General features: G+C 53.4%; 1 pseudogene; it reads right to left on the reverse strand.

The window, feature by feature from the left end:
- Positions 1-1,726: 1,726 nt before the first annotated feature.
- LOC142825883 (uncharacterized protein T26G10.4-like) lies at positions 1,727-10,025 on the reverse strand (annotated as a pseudogene).
- Positions 10,026-13,171: the final 3,146 nt, after the last annotated feature.

Raw genomic sequence — 13,171 nt, forward strand, 5'->3', positions numbered from 1 at the left:
AGGCGCTGAGCCTACAGAAGTTTGCTAGATCTGGTATTCGGGTTTGACAATACAGCTACGTCTACACTACAGGCTTCTTGCGCAAGAACTGTTCTGCAGAAGAGTTCTTGTGCGAAGGGTCTTCCACAAGAGCGTGTCCACACTGCCATGGGCTCTTGCGCAAGAGATGTGCTTTTGCGGAAGAGTGTCCGTGGCAGTGTGGACGCTCTCTTGCGCAAGAAAGCTCTGATGGCCATTTGAGCCATAGGGCTTTCTTGTGCAAGAAAATTATGTTGCCTGTCTACACTGCCTTCTTGCAGAAGAGCTGTTGCACCAAGGGGCTTATTCCTCATGGGGAGAGGAATAACTCTTCTGGAAGAAGCTTTGTTTTTGGACCCTATAATGTAAATTTACTTGTGCAAGAATGCACGTGCAGTCTAGACACCCTGCAGTGTAGCTGTAGCCTAGCTGTTGACTGTGCTACATTTGGTAGCAATGTCTTAGAATAACAGTTTGTTACTGTCAGACATTTTAGTAACTGCTAGCAGTAGCACAGTCCTATAAGCAGCTGTTCTATACAAAGGACTGTTTAGAACTGTTACCTCCAGTAGCAATATCTTACAAGAGCAGTTCCTTATCCCTGCCAGTCAGAAAGTGATCCCAGTAGCTCATTCCTACAGATTGAAATATTTTATTAAGGAAATGTACACTTGTCATGTGTTTTGCTCCTGAAACAATATATAAAAACAATAGGGGATCTGGGAAAGGCTTGGGTTGGAGGAGGATTACAGGGTTTGAGGGTACATGATGCATATGATCAGTCACACAGTGCCCCAGATGAGTGCATGCAAACAACTAACACATGTAACTGGATTGTGTTAAATCATGTACAAATGTGATTTCCATTGTCTACAAAATAGAAGCACCCGGATGCACAAGCTGTAGTAGAAGTAGGTTGGAAAAGTAAAATGCATTAATATTCCATTGGGTGATAGGTGTAGAACTGAGTGGGGTGGGGGGGGGGGAGAGAAATTACAAGAGGCTGGTTCTAAGATTGACAAGTTATAGAATCATAGAACACAAGAACTGGAAGGGACTTCAAAAGGTCATTCAGTCCAGTCCCCTGCCCTTGTGGCAGGACCAGGCACAGTCAAGATCCTCCCTGACAGGTGTCTGTCTAACCGGCTCTTAAATGTGTCTACACCTGTGCATCAAGGAGAATGCGGCGGTGGGTTGTGGGTCTGTGCAGCTGCAAGGTGGGAATCCACAGGTGGCAGGTTGGTGCTCCCTATGTGCCTCCTGGGTGATGTGGGGCCATGCCGAGCAAACGGGGCTCTTGGGGATTTCGTGATCGGTTCCTCCTGGAGTGCAGGGCATATGTGCTGCTGGGTGCTGGCGGGGTGTGGCCTTCTTTGGGAGCGTTAGGGATGGACCTGGAGCCTGGGCGGGTGTAGTCCAACTGGCGAAGGCTCTGTTGGTTGTAGGCATTGCTGTCCATGCTGCTACAGTCGTGGTGGTGAGCCGGTCTGGAGGTGATGGCGGTTCTCCCAGTTGGTTCTGGTCCTGTGCTGGATCTGCTGCTCGTGGGCTGGGGGAAGGGAAGGGGCCGGGAGCGCAAGAGCCGGGTAGAATGGTCCTGCAGGCCAGAATTGGCCCGTGGACCGCACTTTGCTAACCTCTGGCCTATCACCATGATGGAAATGTTGACTGACTGGAATTTTCACAAGAATCCTGATTCTTAAGCAGGCTATGGCATGCGTTTCTGATACAATTCTGTGTTTCTTACCACCCTGCAATCCTCGCTTTCCTTTTCACAACCAACAAGGCTGCAGTATATGCAGTAGTCCTCCACGCTTTCTGAAAAAAATCAATATATGCTGATTATGTTATGACTAATGCTCAGTGCAAATCCTGAGTTAATTATTGTCAATGTTTTAATCCAGTCACTGGTTTGAACATATTTTTTCTTTCTTGTGTCCTATTTTCTCACAGTTTTACTTTACTGCATCGGGATATAAAAATATCCAATTTTATTTAACTGGTCTATCAATAGCAACTATTCACCCCATCCTAATTTTTTTTTTGGTACTTAAACATACTATTGATGAATTGTCACCATTACAGAACCAAACGCTTGAGACCCCCCACTTTAGGGGTATTAAGATAACCAGAATTATGTTACGTAACAGACATTTATCTTATGTGCCTAATGAGTCTATAGTACACGGGAGAATGTTATTACCTGACTCCTTCATTAGAACAATTGCTAGTTGTCTTCTAAACTCAGTATTAGCCTCTTGTGATGTTTCTACTGAACTGATGTCTTTCTGCTGCAAATACACTTCTGCCAACTAAGAATGCTATTTAGAACATGTATAATAATTACCAGAAGTGAAAGTGGGCCGGGCCAGCATGCCGGTAAGAACTGGCCACGGTTCCGGCCCGTACATGGCTGACCCTAACAGTGCTGCTGTGACTGTGCTTTATGCTTTCACGTCGCTGCCCCCTTTACGTCTCCCCGCATCTGCAGCCCTGCCGTAGGGAATCTGGCCCCCCAGCCCCGCGCCGTCCGCCTAAGACCCCACCCTTTCTGAGGGCTCAACCTACCCCACACACCTTGGCAAGGATGGTGGCGCGGTGCACACCAGTAATCTTCAGCATTTACTTTCACCCCTCAATTACACACAAATAAAAACTGATAGTGGCAGTTTGGTATTCAAAACCTTCAAGATGAGTGCTCCGCAGTTGTGGCCATCGCTTTGTCTATTGCGCTGAACAATTTTACTCTTCCAATCAGATGGGGAGTTGCTCATTAATCATTTGAAGTTATCTGAAACTTTTACAGAGTACTTAGTGGACTGTGTAAATGAGCTTTACTTTCTTCTTTTTTACAGTTTCTGTACAGATACAAATCCTTTCTATCTCTAATTACTTAATTGCCACGACTTATTGCTCCATTTTACATATATAGATATAGACACGTGCACACACACACTTGCTTTCATATTGCTGTTTTTACTCTCTACTGTGAAGGGCTGTCGAGTGTATAAGGAGTTGGGTGGGGGCGCTCTCCCTGGACAGGAGGCCTAATGGTTTTTAAGAGGTGGAACTATAAGTTAGGGAGATTGGGCACCCCACCGTGTGCCTTACACTAATATCCCCAATGGATTATTGGGGAAAGGTATACGCGTGAGACCATTTGAATGGGCAGAGCTTTGGCTCTCCCGGGGCCTGACCCTTGTCAGGGTTTTGTCCCAATTGAGTGAGTGGGTAGGTATTTGGGAACCGCACATGGCGGTAAGGCCAATGCTTCCTCCGTTGCCTTTTGGCGTGGTTAGGGTGATTGAACGCCCCACCGTGTACCCTATTTCTAGTATCCCCAATAGGTTATCGGGGAAAGATATCTGTGTGAGACCCCATGGGGTGGGAAAAGAAAGGGGGGGGGAACATGGAAACCCCCCAAAAAACCCTCCCATGGTGTCCAATGACACTGAGTCCTTAAAACTTGCTTGTCCCTTGGCGTCCTCTTCTTCCGCTTTCCTGTCCTCTGGAGCTATGGGAAGCGTTTTTTGGCTTAGCCCTTGGAGAGAGGGGGAGCAGTAGAAAAACCAACACCGCCTCCTCCCCCCCCCCCCCATAGAAACTCTCTCCTGGTGTCAAGTGACAGAGTCCTTTTTGTCCCATGGCTTCCTCTTCTGCCACATCCTTTTTCCTCTCTGGGTTTCCTACTGCAGCTGCCGGAGGGGGAAGAGGCCCTCGGGCTAAGTTGCCCCTGGAGGGGCCCCTGTCGGACCCCCATAGCAAGTGACAGCCATTTAGACTCGCTGTGGCGAGCGGGGTTGCAGTTCAAAGGCCAGTTGAAGCAGTCCGAGCACCAAGGCCTAGTTTCAAAGTCCGAGGGGTAAAGTCCTGACTCAGTATCAAAGTCCCAGAGTCAGTCGGGTCCCGCGGCGTCCTCTTCTTCCTCATCCCTGTCCTCTGGCACGTTTGTGGACTGCACTCAGGGGTGGGCCACGAACTCAGTCTTGTGGGAGGGGGAAAAAGAAGGGGGAAGGAGGTGGACCGGAGACCCCCCCCACACACAAAAAAAACCTTCCCATTGTCCCGTGCGGTTTAGCTGTCCTGTGTGTCCTGGTAATGGCGGGTGGCCCGTGATGTTCTCCCTGTAAATATCACGGGACCACCGGATGGTGTCTGAGACCATCAGCTGTCTCATGAGGCCAGCGTACCTCTTCCTGATGCCACAAGCTTCCAGCACCAGCTCGGTCTACGGGTCCCATGAGCCCAGTGCCCCCATGAGCAGGGTGTAGATCTTGACGGAATAGCCGCTTACCCTCAGGGTGTCCGCCAGGGGTGTGTACTTCACGATCTTCCTGAGACGGGCTGCCCGAAACGCCGCCGACCGGTTCTAGAAGGGGACGGACATGTCCATCGTGATTGATCTTTTTTGCCTCCTCGTTGGTGATGACGATGTCCGGCCGGAGGAGGCTGTTTCCGCCCGGGACGGGGGAGTCCTGCGTAACGGTGCCCGAGGTCGGAGGCAGGGCCTTGACTATGCAGGCCTGGATGGCATTGAGGCACAGTACCCATGCCCTCGAGTGTGCTTGACAGCCGCAGAGGACGTGGGGCAGGGTCTCGTCATAGCCATAGGGTCTGCACCGTTTGTCCCAGCCGCCAACGCAGGCGGCTCTCTTTAGGGGGACTCAGTTGAGGCGGGCCCTGTGGACGAAGCGCCAGTCGGCGAAGCGGGTGAAGCTCCGCCCCGGAAAGGAAGTGGTTGCTGGCGGCCCACTTGCTGGATACCTCGAAAACCTTGCCCTTGTTTGGCTTCCTCTTCAGGTTCTCGGCGTAGAGGCAGCAGTGTGTGGAGTTCAGGACCCTCTCCAATAGTTTCCGGGCGGGTACCGTGACGACCTTGTTCTGTTGGGAGTTGATGCGCGGGATCAGGATGCCCATCTCTTCCCGCTCCTCCGCCCAGGTCCAGCGGCAGCCAATCCTCTTCCCCAGGTGGCGGCGCAAGACCAAAGGGAGGACAATTCTCCCCCTTGCCTGCCTAGGTGGTTCTTGAGGAAACCGTTGAGGAAGGCGACGATGTCCTGTGGAGCGGGGGCCCTGGCGGCGCGCTTGCCGACGGTCTCTTTCAGGGCAGCGTTCGCGATGGTCCGCACTCTGCGGTCTGGGCACGTCAGGAGACGAAGGTGTGGGTCACGGTTGCGATATCGCACAGGTCTCCCATGCGTGGAACGTTGGCACCCCCTTGCCTGTGCGAGATGTAGATTATGTCCGAGCTAGCCCTTTGGGGGAGGTAGAGCCACTTCCGGGCCAAATGCCTGATGGCGCGGTCTGTCTTGGTCAGGGGACCCTTGGCAACGGCCGAGCCCCTGAGGGCGAAGGGGATGCGGGGAATGAGGAAAGTGTTTAGGGTGTTGATTTTCTGCCAAGGGGCGAGTAGGGAGCAGTCTATTTTCTTGGCGTCCTCGAGAATCCCGTCGATGGTTTCCGACGGGGTCTGTCGGACGCGGATGCTGGTCGCTGTGCCGAGGTGTAGGTAAGACTCCCCGTCGGCCAGAGGGGTCATGGTCTCCCCCTGGATCCGGAACTGCGTCGGCTTTACTGGGGCGCCGGTATCGCCGGAGACGTGCAGGGAGGCGCACTTCCTGGCATTGAAGCGCAGGCTCATCCATTCGGCCGCGGCTGGCGACCTCCAGGAGTACGTGGAGGCCCTTCGGGTCGTCTGCCAGCAGGACGAGGTCGTCGGCGTAGGCCAGGGTGCTGATCTTTTCGCCGTAGAGGTTCAATCCGGCGGGGCTGTTTGCCATGGCGCGCAGGAGCGGTTCCGTGGCCAGGTTAAAGATGATGGGGCTGAGGGGACAGCCCTGTTTCACCCCGCATCTGAGGATGATGGGGGCGGTCTCGCCTTCTTCGGCACGGATGGTGGTGGTGCATTTGCTGTACAGGTCTCGGAGCAGGTGAAGGAAGAAGTCCGGGAGGCTGAATTCTTCTAGGGTGTTGCAGATGAGGTGGTGGGGGATGGACCCGAAGGCGTTGGTAAGGTCCAGCCAGGCCATGGCACCCTACTTCCGCCATCTTCTGGCGGACTGGATAGCCGCTTATAACACACAGTTGTGTTCGTAGCACCCTTCGCAGGACACAAAGCCCTTCTGTGCGGCGCTGATGGCACCTCCGCTTACTGCCCAGTCTGTGAGTCTCGCGGTGAGGCAGCTGGTGTACAGCTTGTACGTGGTGCTGGAGCCAGAGATGGGTCTCCAGTTTCCTGGGGTCCTGTCTGTTGCCCTTCTTGTAGAGGACTACTGTCATAGACTTCCAGGCGCTGGGGAGACGCAGGAACCGCTTTCAGAGACTGTAGAAGGCGGCGAGTACGAGACAACCGGGGTCATGCTTCTTGAACACCTGGTACTTGATGCCGTCTTTTCCCGGTGCGGTGTTGGAAGTCCTCGCGAGCCCGGCAAACACTTCTTTGGGGGTAAAGTCGTGTTCCAGGTCATCTGCAGGGTCGACACGAGGCAGCTGGGGCAAGCAATATGGGCGACAGGTATCGGGGCACGCTGCTCGAACACCTCAGTGAAGTAGGCGTGCAGGCGGTCTGCGGGAATGTCGCAGAACGGCTAGGGTTCCTCGAGGATCTCCCTCATCGCCTTAGGATGGTTAGCCTGGTTCAGGCACTGGAGGCGGTGGCAGCTACCGTGTCGGTCTGGCGGTCTGCGTCTCCCCTTCCATCGACAACGGGTTCGGCATTGGGTCTTGGTGCGGGGGGTCTGCGGCGGGGATTCTGCGTACAGGCTGGGTCTCGTCCATCAGGTGCGAGTCGCTCTGCCAGGTCCTCCGTTAGTCTTTTAATCACTTCTTCCAGATCTTGGAAGGATTTTATGTCCGTCAACTCCTCTGTCCAGAGGAGCTGCCACGCGGTGGCGGTGCGCTCTCGATGGCCCCTCACCCGCTGGCTGTCTGGTTCTGCGGTTGCGGGTACGGCGCGTGAGGCGGCGGGAGTCCGGTGTTCCCCCGATCGGGACGCAGGGAGGTTCGTAGGGTGGTGTGGTGCTGTTCTGGTGCATCCAGAGCATAGCGCAGGTCTTCGTGGTGTGCGGCGGGTCTGAGGTCTTGAGCAGGAATCGGGTGGGTGGTGTCGATGGTGGGTCTGGTACTGGATCGGGGTGCGGTGTGGCGACTCCTGGGGGCAGTAGTAGGGTGGCTGCTGGTGAAGTCTCCCCCTGGAGCTGGGCTGGGTCTGTCTCTCTGGTCGGGTCGGCGCCTGGCTTTGTTGTCCTGTGAGTGAGGGCAGGAGGGCTGGTCCGTCTCTACCACGTTGCGCCTTATGCCTTGGATATAGTCCCAGACTGTCTGAGACAGGTTGGCGAGGCCGACGGATGCTGCGGTTCGCTGGGGGGGCCGGAGGAAGCTGGGGATTCTGGAGGGTTTGGGAAGCTTGCTGTTAGTGGTGGTGCTGCGGCTAGGGGAGGACCCATGGCTATTTGGTCCTTGGGTGATATCAGGTCCCTGGCTCGGAGTATCAGGCGTGGTTGGTGGAGGCAAGGTCACCGCTAAGGTATCTGGGGGAGTAACTTGGTTTGGAGGGGAGCGGGGAGCTGTCCCCATAGGGAGGGCAGGGCACCGTATTTGGTGGGCCTTACACCCTGGCAGGGTGTAGAAGGGCTTTGCACAGTCTCTTGAGGTGCCTGGAAGTGGCATTCCGGGGGCTAACAGGACATCTCATCATGCTGAAAGATAAAGCACAGAGCCATCCTGTCTGGAGGGGCGTCCTTCCATACCCAGTGGCAGCCAAGTCTCTTCTTTAGACGGCGGGTGGCAGCGCGGGCGCGGGACCAGAGGGAGGACAGGTCGCCTCCTTCCCTTCCAAATTCCGCTTCTAGCGAGCCGCTGAGGTAGGTGGCCATGTCTTTCTGGGTGGGGGCCCTGGCGATGCGACGACGGGTGGTCTCTTTCACCGCAGCCTGGGCGATGGCGCTTACCCGTTGGTCTGGGCACGTCAGGAGGCGGTAGGCGTGCGTCACGGTGTCTACGTCGCACAGGTCTCCCAGGCGGCAGACGTTGGACCCCCCCTTGTCTGTGCGGGATGTAAATGATGTCCGTGGCTGCCCGCTGGGGCAGATAAAGCCACTTCTTGACCAGGCTCCAGATGGTTTTGTCGGTCTTGGTCAGGGGGCCCTTGGCCACAGCCGAGCCCCGCAGGGCGAAGGGGATGCGGGGCAGGAGAAAGGTGTTAAGGGCGTCTATTTTTTGCCAGGGAGCCAACAGGGAGTTGTCTAGCTTCTGTGCGTCCCTCAGGATGGATTCAATGGTCTGAGAGGGGGTCTGCTGGACTCTGATCCCGGTCGGCGTGCCCAGGTGTTGATAGGGCTCGCCGTTTTTCAGGGACACCATGGGCCGACCCTGGATTTTGAACTGTGTGGGTCTCACCGGGTCTCAGGGGTCGCCCAGGGTGTGGAGGGAGGTGCATTTCCTGGCATTGAATGACAGCCCCATCCATTCGGCCACGCGGCTGGCGATGTCCAGGAGTCGATGTAGGCCGTTCATATTGTCTGCGAGCAGGACCAGGTCGTCGGCGTAGGCCAGGACATTGATTTTGTGGCCGTGAAGGGGGAAACCCGCTGGGTCAGCCGTGACCGCCCGCAACAACGGCTCCATTGCCAGGTTGAAGACGATCGGGCTTAGGGGGCAGCCCTGTTTGACGCCCCATCTGATGGGGGTGGGGGCCGTGTCTCCATCTTCCGCTCGGATGGTAGTGGAGGAGTTGCCGTAGAGGACCCTCAGGAGGTGCAGGAAGGGGTCTGGGATGCCAAATTCCTCAAGGGTTTATAGGATGTGTTGGTGTGGGATGGACCCGAAGGCGTTGGTGAGGTCCAGCCAGGCCACCGCTAGTTCTTTGTGGTCTTGCCTGGCTGAGCGGATGGCTGATTGTAGTACAAAGTTGTGCTCGTAGCACCCCTCACAGGACAGGAAACCTTTCTGGGCGGTGCTGATGGCCCCTCCCTCTATTGCCCAGTCTGTGATCCTTGCAGCAAGGCAGCTGGTATAGAGCTTGTAGAGGGTGCTCGAGAGGGAGATGGGCCTCCAGTTACCTGCATCATCCCTGTCTCCTTTTTTTTTTATAGGAAGGACTGTCATGGATTCTTTCCAAGCCCCAGGGATGCGTTGGTACTTCCTGTACAGGTTGTAGATGTCTGTGAGCACCAGGCAGCCGGGGTCGCGCTTTTTCAGGAGTTGGTAGATGATGCCGTCCTTCCCCGGGGCAGTGTTGGAGGTTCTCATTAGTCTGACGTAGACCTCTGAGGGGGCAAAGTCCGACTCCAGGGATTCTGATGGGGCGACTCGCGGCAGCTGGGGCAGGCATTCTGGGCAGAGTGTGATGTTACGAGAGTCATGGGCGAAGACGTCCGTGATTTAGTCGTGCAGTCTTGGGGCGGGGATGGAGCTTAAGTTCGGGTTCTCCTGGAGGACTTCTCATTGCCTTGGGAGGCTGGCTCTATAGAGGCACTGGAAGCGAGTAGCGGCGGCCAGGTCGTTTCGGTGGGCAGGATCTTCTCCTCCACCTCCTCCCCCCTTTTGTGGGGTCGTTGTGGGTCTCGGTGCGGCCTGACCTCGGGAGAGGGAGACAAGATGGGGTTCATGTCTGGCTACATTCCACCCCCTTGACATGCCTCACTATGTCCTGGAACGCAAGGTGTCGGTGATGCCAGCACCTTTTGCCCTTCTTGGAGGAAGCTAAAATCGCCCTATCAGCAGGGTCTGATCAGATAATTTTGGATCAAGGGATTGATTAGATGGCTTCCCAATGCCATATACTGGACTTGCACAGAGGAGGTGACAGTGTACACCAAACGCTTAACAATACATAGAAGCATGCAGCAAGCAATTACAAGAAGTAAAATGGTTAATATAGTATTTACAATAGAGTGAAGGAATGGAGTCAATGAAAATCCTAGGTGTTGGGCTAACCAATCTAGCCATGAGGCTTTTCCGTCCTCCGTTACAGCGTGTAGCACCTTAACAGCGCCCTTTATAGCGAGTACATCTTGTTCAATTTGTCCTGATTTATTTACATAGAAGTAGCAAGATTGGTTAATTACCGCACATACTCCCCCATGTTGGGCTAAAACAGCATCTAAGGCTACACTGTTCTGTAGGGCAAAACGGGCTACTGATTGAATTTGCTCGTTAACCACACTGCAGATGCTCTAGGCTTGCTTGAGTGCCTGTTCTGTTTGCCCAGATACATTTACTACTGCCTTCTCTAGCTCAGCAACTCCAAGCCAGGGCAGGAGTGCACGGACGAACTGGTGGAAACCTGTGGGACGTATTGTAAGGGGATTAGTGGAAGACCTTCGTGGTAACCGGTGTAAGAAGCTCCCAAGATTAGTGATACCAGGAGCCATAATGTGGGGGTGTACAGTGAGTCCCACAGGGGCAGCGTGTCCCATTGGGTAGCGCCCCATCCAATTCAGTGACAGATACTTGTAGGCTTTCTGCCCGCAAATGAAAAAGTCCTGGCTCCTCCTTCAGAATAAGGGAGTAGGGTCCCTTACACCACCCTGTTCCAGTGGGTCCTTTCTGTGGGGTATGGTGGGTAGCACAGCAACTATCATTAGTGGCTGTGCAATGCAAGGCAAGCAGCAAGTCCTGGAGGACCTGATCCACTGCAAAAAGCTCTGTCCTAGCACACTGATTTGGGAGTAGGGTGTTACTGGTTACCAGTGTGGGTTGTATTTTTGACCAGTGTTAGGAATTATGAGTGACTGATTGTACCAGGCTTTTCCTTCCGGGTACTGGCTGAAGTTTAGGGGAATAATGGTAACATTGCTAGATAGTGGTGTGCCACCGTGGGAGATGTTATATCCCCAGCACCTTAAGGGTTTTTGGTGGGTTGCACTGGGATAGACAACCCAGACTTTAAATGTCTCATTAAAACTTACAATGTGGGTACACTGCTGATCCTCTAACCACCGGAGGTGGGGTCCTGTACCATTTTTGTTCTCAAAGCAGATGGGGTATACTTCCCTGGAGGTTCCTGTTATATACTCCAGAGGTTGACCCCCTAGTGTAGGTTGCCATTGTCCATGCTACCCCCAAGATCCCTTCCCAGAGTCCTTTAAAAGTTTGTAGTCACTGGAGCTGCTGTCATCAAACCAGGCTGGTCCCCACTTGAAAACGTTGCTCTTGTTCCACCAGTCATTTAAGTTTAAAGGGACAAATGCAACTCCCAGTCCTGTGGGGGAATCTAGAGGGTGCATATCCAGCACTTTGTAGCATCGGTGGCGGAGGCAATAGTCTGGATAGCATTCCTGAGCGGATGCTCAGGTACGGCGGAGATCGCAGTGATTAGGAGAAACAGCTCTGCTAATTCCAGAGTCATGCTGCGGCTGGAATTGGGTTTGCGCTAAGTGAAAAGCCCTTGAGGTAATCAGGTATTGTTCTCTTAACTCCTTCCCTGCAACAAAGCAAAAGGTCAGCCAGTCTTGGATATAATCCAAGCCTCAAATGGTTGGTGGCAGCTTGTCGGGGTTTGCAATAATCCCAACGCCCTTGTCTTTATAATTCCGAAGTACACAGGTATGCGTGCCCTGACTGGGGTGTTTGATGACAACGGTAACCTCAGGGGTATATTTGGAGTTCGGTGGGGTGCCCTTGGGGTCAGAGAGGCTTTCCTTGTAGGGAAAATCCTTTGCTAATTGGGCTACCGGTAGGAGTTTGCCAATTGTTTAGCCATTGAACCACGGCAGCTAGTCTGTCTCCCCAGGTTCCCTCCGTAGGCTCTAGGTGGTATTTTAGCAGTCCATTCCATCTCTCAATTATGCCATTGCCTGAGGTCGGTATGGGAGGTGAAAGGTCCATTGGACTCCATTCTGGAGCGCCCATTCCTGGACAGGCTTGTTTTTAAAATGTGAGCCATTGTCAGATTGAATTAGGCGACTCGGTCCCATAATTGTGGACAGTCCTGTTGCTAAACGAGTAGGGTAAGCGAACCCTATACCTGAGATGGCTTCCGCTCCTGTGAGAATGTATTTCCACCCTTGCCTGGTGGTGGGCAATGGACCCACATAATCGACCTGCCAGGTCCCCCATAGTGTTTTCCCATCCCTTAATTTGGCAAACCATTGTCCTTCCGTGATATGGCTCCTGGTCTCAGCGCATGTCGTGCAGGCTTGCACTAAATCCGTAGCCTGTTGGTGGGTGATGGGCCACCCCCTGATATGTGCCTGCCTCACCAGCTCCCCACTCCCTGTGTGTCCCAGAGTTTCATGCAGCCATACGTATAGGCGTTCCCAGTCCACCTGGGTGACAGAGACCTGGGCTGCTTCATCTGCTAGGTTATTTAATCGTGCAGTCGGGGTGTTCTTTTGGTGTGCTGACACATGTCCAATACTTAGGGATTGCTGGGTGGTATATCCACTTCCAGTACTCTAATCCCCATACCGTTTTCCCTCCTATTTCCCAGTGGTTATTTTTCCAGTTAGTTATCCACTGGGTGGCTCCGGTCCATACAGCATAGGAGTCCGTATACGGGCAGTCCCCGGGTTACGTACAAGATAGGGACTGTAGGTTTGTTCTTAAGTTGAATTTGTATGTAAGTCGGAACTGGTACATATTGTAGGGGAAACTCTAGCCAAACTATTTATATATTTAGTTAGTTTTGGATAGCATAGGGAAGGGTTAACTCCCCTCTAATGTTTGTTTTGCTGTCTCTTCCCCTGTTCAGAAGATTTCACATTACCTTCTGTCCCTGTGACAATTGGATTTTAAATATTTTGGGTTGTCTTAGAAAGAAGGATTGGCGATAAAGCTTCAGTGGAGACACCTTTGCTTGGTTGCTTGGTAATAATCGTAGCATTCATTGGGGTATGGCCTCTCACGTGCTCCATTATTCTACCTTTGTCTTTTAAAATTGTTGCGATTGTTGACCAACTGTAACCACATGCTCTGCCAATGGATGATGGATTTTCACCTTTCTGATCTCTTTATTATTTCTACTTTATCTTCCATGGTGATGGTTTTTCTTTTCTTTTTGCTGTATCACCAGCACTTGCATCATGCCCTCCATCCCTGAGCCCAGGTGACCCCACAGTTGTGGGCTTGGGCCCACTCGATTCCCCTCCTGCCCCCGTGTTGTATGTTTGCAAGGAGGACCGCCCCTGGAGTAGGGTCCTCCCTCCAGTAT

The sequence above is a fragment of the Pelodiscus sinensis genome, unplaced genomic scaffold (assembly GCF_049634645.1).
Source record: "Pelodiscus sinensis isolate JC-2024 unplaced genomic scaffold, ASM4963464v1 ctg138, whole genome shotgun sequence".
Classification (NCBI taxonomy): domain Eukaryota; kingdom Metazoa; phylum Chordata; order Testudines; family Trionychidae; genus Pelodiscus; species Pelodiscus sinensis.